The following is an 8,461-nucleotide window of genomic DNA, read 5'->3' as shown; positions in this document are numbered from 1 at the left end:
GGCTTTTACTATGGTTCATGTGCAGGCTCTCTTACATGTTTCATCTTCCTCTTTGTGATGGGCTTGTCCATCTCAATAAGGGCGTCTCCAGCTATGCCAATTCCAACTGAATTACATAGGCGATATATGAGGTGTGGAAATGCTAACCTCGCTTGAGTGGAGGTCTTTTCAGCCACCTTGTACAACCTTTGAGGTATCACTTCATGTACCTCTACCTCATTCTCAAGCATAATGCAATGAATCATTATTGCTCGGTCAATAGTAACCTTAGATCAGTCACTTGTGGGGATGATAGAGTGGTGCATAAAATTGTGATCATCAACAATAGCGCCAAAGGACTTGGAGCTCTTAAACGTGAATCACACTTTGTCACAATTCCGTACAACTAACCAGCAAGTGCACTAGGTCGTCCAAGTAATACCTTACGTGAGTAAGGGTCGATCCCACGGAGATTGTCGGCTTGAAGCAAGCTATGGTCACCTTGTAAATCTCAGTCAGGCGAATTCAGATGGTGATGGAGAATTGATAATTAAAAGATAAATAAAACATAAAATAAAGATAGAGATACTTATGTAATTCTTTGGTTGGAATTTCAAATAAGCGTATGAAGATGCTTTGTTCTTCCTGAACCTCTGCTTTCCTATTGCCTTCTTCCAATCATTCATACTCCTTTCCATGGCAAGCTTTATGTTGGGCATCACCGTTGTCAATGTCTACTTCCCGTCCTCTCAGTGAAAACGTTCCAAATGCGCTGTCACTGCACGGCTAATCATTTGTCAGTTCTCGATCATGTTGGAATAGGATCCATTGATCCTTTTGCGTATGTCACACGGCCAAAAATCGCGAGTTTGAAGCTCGTCACAGTCATCCCTTCCCAGATCCTACTCGGAATACCACAGACAAGGTTTAGACTTTCCGAATCTCAAGAATGACCGCCAATAATTCTAGCCTATACCACGAAGGTTCCAATCTTAGATTAGAAACCCAAGAGATATGCATTCAAGCTTGTTTGCATGTAGAACGGAAGTGGTTGTCAGTCACGCGTTCATAGGTGAGAATGGTAATGAGTGTCACATAATCATCACATTCATCATGTTCTTGGGTGCGAATGAATATCTTGGAGAAGAAATAGACTTGAGTTGAATAGAAAAACAATAGTACTTGTATTAATTCATGAAGAACAGTAGAGCTCCACACCTTAATCTATGGTGTGTAGAAACTCCACCGTTGAAAATACAAAAGCGATAATGGTGTAAGCATGGCCGAATGGCCAGCCTCCAAGGTCTAGGGACTAAACGTCCAAAGATCGATCAAAATACAATAGTATAAGGTCCTATTTATAGAGAACTAGTAGCCTAGGGTTTACAGAAATCAGTAATTAATGCAGAAATCTTCTTCCGGGCCCACTTGGTGTGTGCTTGGGCTGAACATTGAAGCTTCTATGTGTAGAAACTTTTCTTAGAGTTAAACGCCAGCTTTTGTGCCAGTTTGGGCGTTAGAATTCTTGAGCTGACTTGGAACGCCTGTTTGGGCCATCAAATCTCGAGCAAAGTATGGACTATTATATATTGCTGGAAAGCCCAGGATGTCTACTTTCCAACGCAATTGAGAGAGCGCCAATTGAGTATCTGTAGCTCCAGAAAATCCACTTCGAGTGCAGGGAGGTCAGAATCCAACAGCATCTGCAGTCCTTTTTCAGCCTCTGAATCTGATTTTTGCTCAAGTCCCTCAATTTCAGTCAGAAAATACCTGAAATCACAGAAAAACACACAAACTCATAGTAAAGTCCAGAAGAGTGATTTTTATTTAAAAACTAATAAAAATATAATAAAAACTAATTAAAATATACTAAAAACAATGCCAAAAAGCGTATAAATTATCCGCTCATCATAACACCAAACTTAAATTGTTGCTTGTCCCCAAGCAACTGAAAATCAAATAGGATAAAAAGAAGAGAATATACAATGAATTCCAAAAACATCTATGAAGATCAGTATTAATTAGATGAGTAGGGCTTTTAGCTTTTTGCTTCTGAACAGTTTTGGCATCTCACTTTATCCTTTGAAGTTCAGAATGATTGACTTCTATAGGAACTCAGAATCCAGATAGTGTTATTGATACTCCTAGTTAAGTATGTTGATTCTTGAACACAGATACTTATGAGTCTTCTCCGTGAGCTTAAGCATTTTATTTTCTAATATTACCACCGGATACATAAATGCCACAGACACATAACTGGGTGAACCTTTTCAGATTGTGACTCAGCTTTGCTAGAGTCCCCAATTAGAGGTATCCAGAGCTCTTAAGCACACTCTTTTTGCTTTTGGATCACGACTTTAACCGCTCAGTCTCAAGTTTTCACTTGACACTTTCACGCCACAAGCACATGGTTAGGGACATCTTGGTTTAGCCGCTTTGGCCGGGATTTTATTCCTGTGGGCCCTCCTATCCACTGATGCTCAAAGCCTTGGATCCTTTTTATCACCCTTGCCTTTTGGTTTAAAGGGGTATTGGCTTTTTCTGCTTGTTTTTCTTTTTTACTTTTTTTTTCTTTCTTTTTTTTCGCATATATCCTTTTTTCTGCAAGCTTTTCACTGCTTTTTCTTGCTTCAAGAATCAATTTTATGATTTTTCAGATCATCAGATAACATTTCTCCTTTTCCCTCATTCTTTCAAGAGCCAACAATTTTAACATTCATAAACAATCAAATTCAAAAAATATGCATTGTTCAAGCATTCATTCAGAAAAATAATAGTATTGCCACCACATCAAAATAACTAAACTATTTTAAAATTTTAAATTCATGCACTTCTTTTTCTTTTTCAATTAAAAACATTTTTCATTTAAGAAAGGTGATGGATTCATTTTCATTGCTTTAAGGCATAGACACTTAGACACTAGTGATCATGTAATAAAGACACAAACATAAATAAACATAAAGCATAATTTTTGAAAAACAGAAAATAAAGAACAAGGAAATTAAAGAACGGGTCCACCTTAGTGATGGCGGCTTGTTCTTCCTCTTGAAGATCTTATGGAGTGCTTGAGCTCCTCAATGTCTCTTCCTTGCTTTTGTTGCTCCACTCTCATGGTCCTTTGGTCTTCTCTAATTTCATGGAGGAGGATGGAATGCTCTTGGTGCTCCACCCTTAGTTGTCCCATGTTGGAACTTAATTCTCCTAGGGAGGTGTTGATTTGCTCCCAATAGTTTTGTGGAGGAAATTGCATCCCTTGAGGCATCTCAGGGATTTCATGATGAGGAGTTTCCTCATGCTCTTGTCCATGAGTGGGATCTCTTGTTTGCTCCATCCTTTTCTTAGTGATGGACTTGTCCTCATCAATGAGGATGTCTTCCTCTATGTCAATTCCAACTGAGTTGCAGAGGTGACAAATGAGGTGAGGGAAGGCTAACCTTGCCACAGTAGAGGACTTGTCCGCCACCTTGTAAAGTTCTTGGGATATAACCTCATGAACTTCTACTTCCTCTCTAATCATGATGCTATGAATCATGATGGCTCGGTCTATAGTAACTTCAGACTGGTTGCTAGTGGGAATGATTGAGCGTTAGATAAACTCCAACCATCCCCTAGCCACGGGCTTGAGGTCATGCCTTCTTAGTTGAACCGGCTTCCCTCTTGAATCTCTCTTCCATTGAGCGCCCTCTTCACAGATGTCCATGAGGACTTGGTCTAACCTTTGATCAAAGTTGACCCTTCTAGTGTATGGGTGTGCATCTCCTTGCATCATAGGCAAATTGAATGCCAACCTTACATCTTCCGGACTAAAGTCTAAGTATTTCTCTCGGACCATTATAAGCCAATTCTTGGGGTCCAGGTTCACACTTTGATCATGGTTCTTGGTGATCCATGCATTGGCATAGAACTCTTGAACCATTAAGATTCCGACTTGTTGAATGGGGTTGGTGAGAACTTCCCAACCTCTTCTTCGGATCTCATGTCGGATCTCTGGATATTCGCCCTTTTTGAGCTTAAAAGGGACCTCGGGGATCACCTTCTTCTTGGCCACAACTTCATAGAAATGGTCTTGATGCACCCTTGAGAGGAATCTCTCCATCTCCCATGACTCGGAGGTGGAAGCTTTTGCTTTCCCTTTCCTCTTTCTAGAGGTTTCTCCGGCCTTTGGTGTCATAAATGGTTTTTGAAAAACAAAAAGCTTTAGCTTTTACCACACCAAACTTAGAAGGTTTGCTCGTCCTCGAGCAAAAGAAGAAAGAAGAGAGTAGAAGAAGAAGAAATAGAGGAGATGGAGGGGGCTTTATGTTTCGGCCAAGGGGGATAGGTAGTGTGTATGTTGTGTGAAAATGAAGGAGTGAAGATGGGTTTATATCGGAGTGGAGAGAGGGGTATGGTTCGGCCATTATAGGTGGGTTTGGGTGGGAAAGTGGTTTGAATTTGAATGGTGAGGTAGGTGGGGTTTTATGAAGGATGGATGTGAGTGGTGAAGAGAATGGTGGGATTTGATAGGTGAGGGATTTTTGGGGAAGAGGTATTGAGGTGATTGGTGAATGGGTGAAGAAGAGAGAGAGAGGTGGGGTAGGTGGAGATCCTGTGGGGTCCACAGATCCTGAGGTGTCAAGGATATCTCATCCCTGCACCATGTGGCGTGCAAAACGCCCCTTGCTGCCAATCCTGGTGTTAAACGCCAGGCTGCTGCCCATTTCTGGCGTTTAACGCCAGCTTCTTACCCATTCCTTGCGTTAAACGCCAGTCTGGTACCCATTGCTGGCGTTAAACGCCAGTCTGGCGCCCATTTCTGGCGTTAAACGCCCAGAATGGTGCCAGACTGGGCGTTTTAACGCCCATTCTGCTACCCTTACCGGCGTTTAAACGCCAGTAAGTTTCTCCTCCAGGGTGTTCTATTTTTCATTCTGTTTTTCCTTCTATTTTTGCTTTTTCAATTGTTTTAATGACTTCACATGATCATCAACCTACAGAAAACATAAAATAACAAAAGAAAATAGAAATTTAACATAGATAATTAAAGATTGGGTTGCCTCCCAACAAGCGCTTCTTTAATGTCAATAGCTTGACAGTGGGCTCTCATGGAGCCTTAAAGATGTTCAGAGCAATGTTGGAACCTCCCAACACCAAACTTAGAGTTTGAATGTGGGGGTTCAACACCAAGCTTATAGTTTGGTTGTGGCCTCCCAACACCAAACTTAGAGTTTGACTGTGGACGCTCTGTTTGACTCTATATTGAGAGAAGCTCTTCATGCTTCTTCTCCATGGTTACAGAGGGGTATCCTTGAGCGTTAAACACAAGGGAGTCTTCATTCACTTGAATGATCAATTCTCCTCTGTCAACATCAATCACAGCTTTTGCTGTGGCTAGGAAGGGTCTGCCAAGGATGATGGATTCATCCATACACTTCCCAGTCTCTAGGATTATGAAGTCAGCAGGGATGTAATGGTCTTCAACCTTTACCAAGATATCCTCTACAAGTACATAAGCCTATTTCTTTGAATTGTCTGCCATCTCTTGTGAGATTCTAGCAGCTTGTACCTCGATGATCCCTAGTTTCTCCATTACAGAGAGAGGCATAAGGTTTATACTTGACCCTAGGTCACACACAGAGCCTTTTCAAAGGTCATGGTGCCTATGGTACAAGGTATTGAGAATTTTCCAGGATCTTGTCTCTTCAAAGGTAATATCTGCCTAGTCAAGTCATCCAGTTCTTTAATGAGCAATGGAGGTTCATCCTCCCAAGTCTCATTACCAAACAACTTGGCATTTAGCTTCATGATTACTCCAAGGTACTTAGCAACTTGCTCTTCAGTAACATCTTCATCCTCTTTAGAGGAAGAATACTCATCAGAGCTCATGAATGGCAGAAGTAAATTCAATGGAATCTCTATGGTCTCTATGTGAGCCTCAGATTCCCATGGTTCCTTATTAGGGAACTCCATGGAGGCCAGTGGACGTCCATTGAGGTCTTCCTCAGGGGAAATCACTGCCTCTTCCTCCTCTCCAGGTTCGGCCATGTCAGACGTGTTTATGGCCTTGCACTCTCTCTTTGGATTCTCTTCTGTATTGCTTGGGAGAGTACTAGGAGGGAGTTCAGTAATTTTCTTACTCAGCTGACCCACTTGTGCCTCCAAATTTCTAATGGAGGACCTTGTTTCAGTCATGAAACTTTGAGTGGTTTTAATTAGATCAGAGACTATGGTTGCTAAGTCAGAGGGGCTCTGCTTAGAATTCTCTGTCTGTTGCTGAGAAGATGATGGAAAAGGTTTGCTATTGCTAAACCTATTTTTTCCACCATTACTGTTATTGAAACCTTGTTGAGGTCTCTGTTGATCCTTCCATGAGAGATTTAGATGATTTCTCCATGAAGGATTATAGGTGTTTCCATAGGATTCTCCCATGTAATTCACCTCTTCCATTGCAGGGTTCTCAGGGTCATAAGCTTCTGATTCAGAGGAAGCTTCTTTAGTACTGCCTGTTGCTGCTTGTATTCCAGACAGACTCTGAGAGATCATATTGACTTGCTGAGTCAATATTTTATTCTAAGCCAATATGGCATTCAAAGTATCAATTTCAAGAACTCCTTTCTTCTGATTTGTCCCATTATTCACAGGATTCCTTTCAGAAGTGTACATGAATTGGCTATTTGCAACCATTTCAATGAGTTCCTGAACTTCTGCAGGCGTCTTCTTCAGATAAAGAGATCCTCCAGCAGAGCTATCCAATGACATCTTGGATAGTTCAGACAGACCATCATAGAAGATACCTATGATGTTCCATTCTGAAAGCATGTCAGAAGGACACCATCTGATCAATTGCTTGTATCTTTCCCAAGCTTCATAGAGGGATTCACCTTTCTTCTGTCTAAAGGTTTGGACTTCCACTCTAAGCTTGCTCAATTTTTGAGGTGGAAAGAACTTTGCCAAGAAGGCATTGACTAGCTTTTCCCAAGAGTTTATGCTTTCTTTAGGTTGTGAATCCAACCATGTCCTAGCTCTGTCTCTTACAGCGAAAGGAAAGAGCATAAGTCTGTAGACCTCAGGGTCAACCCCATTGGTCTTGACAGTGTCACAGATTTGCAAGAATTCAGCTAAGAACTGATGAGGATCTTCCAATGGAAGTCCATGAAACTTGCAATTCTGTTGCATTAGAGAAACTAATTGAGACTTAAGCTCAAAGTTGTTTGCTCCAATGGCAGGGATTGAGATGCTTCTCCCATAGAAGTCGGGAGTAGGTGCAGTAAAGTCACCAAGCACCTTCCTTGCATTGTTGGCATTGTTGTTTTCGGCTGCCATGCTTTCTTCTTCCTTGAAAAGCTCTGTTAGGCCCTCTAGAGAGAATTGTGCTTTAGCTTCTCTTAGCTTTCTCTTCAAGGTCCTTTCAGGTTCAGGATCAGCTTGAACAAGTATGCCTTTATCTTTGTTCCTGCTCATATGAAAGAGAAGAGAACAAGAAAATAGAGAATCCTCTATGTCACAGTATAGAGATTCCTTGAGGTGTCAGAGGAAAAGAAGAATAGAAGGAGAAGATAGATAGAAGAGAATTCGAACTTATAAAGAGGGATAGAGTTCGAACTGCACCTTGAGGAGGAGTGTTAGTTCCTTAAATAGAAGGATGTGAGAAGAGGGGAAGAATTTTTGAAATTAAAGTAAAAGATTTTGAAATAATTAAAAAGAAATTTGAAAATTTGATTGAGATTTTTGAAAAAATTAAGATTAGGAAAGAAATTAAGTGATTTTTTGAAAATATTTTAAAATTAGAAATTAAAAAGATATGATTGAGAGTTAATTTTGAAAAAGATGTGATTGAGAAGATATGATTGAGAAGATATGATTGAAAATCAATTGTTTTTTAAAAAAAGAAAGTTTTAAAATTAAAGTTGATTATTTGACTAACAAGAAATTAAAAGATATGATTCTAAAATTTAAAATTTGATTATTTTGAAGTAAATCATTAATAGTAACAAAGATTTTCGAAAATTATAAAAAAATAGAAAGAAATTGATTTTGAAAGGATATGATTGAAAAGATATGATTTGAGAAAGATTTGATTTTGAAAAATTATGAAAATTTGAAAAAGATTTGAATTGAAAACAAAATCTTCCCTCTAGTGTCATCCTGGCGTTAAACGCCCAGAATGGCATCCATTCTAGTGTTTAACGCCCAAAATCCTACCATTTTGGGCGTTAAACGCCCAGCCAGGTACCCTGGCTGGTGTTTAAACGCCAGTTTTCCTTCTTCACTGGGCGTTTTGAACGCCCCGCTTTTTCTGTTTGATTCCTCTGCTGAATGTTCTGAATCTTCAATTCTCTGTATTATTGACTTGAAAAGACATAGTTTTGAGAAAAAAAATTTTTTTTTGAATTTTTCAATGATGAGAAACAATCAAAATATAACTAATCTTAGGAAAGTCAAATTAAACAAACAATGCATGCAGGACACCAAACTTACAAATTTTCATATAAGAGACACTAAC

At 39.8% G+C, this 8,461-nt stretch overlaps 1 non-coding gene across 1 annotated transcript; it reads left to right on the top strand.

Moving 5' to 3' along the window:
• Nucleotides 1-6,771: 6,771 nt before the first annotated feature.
• Nucleotides 6,772-6,879, top strand: LOC112745630 (small nucleolar RNA R71). The gene has a single exon (XR_003173548.1). It is a non-coding gene; the product is annotated as a small nucleolar RNA R71 (small nucleolar RNA).
• The last annotated feature ends 1,582 nt before the right edge of the window (nucleotides 6,880-8,461 follow it).

Source organism: Arachis hypogaea, chromosome 14 (genome assembly GCF_003086295.3).
Source record: "Arachis hypogaea cultivar Tifrunner chromosome 14, arahy.Tifrunner.gnm2.J5K5, whole genome shotgun sequence".
NCBI lineage: Eukaryota > Viridiplantae > Streptophyta > Magnoliopsida > Fabales > Fabaceae > Arachis > Arachis hypogaea.
This window is presented reverse-complemented; position numbering and strand designations above follow the sequence as displayed.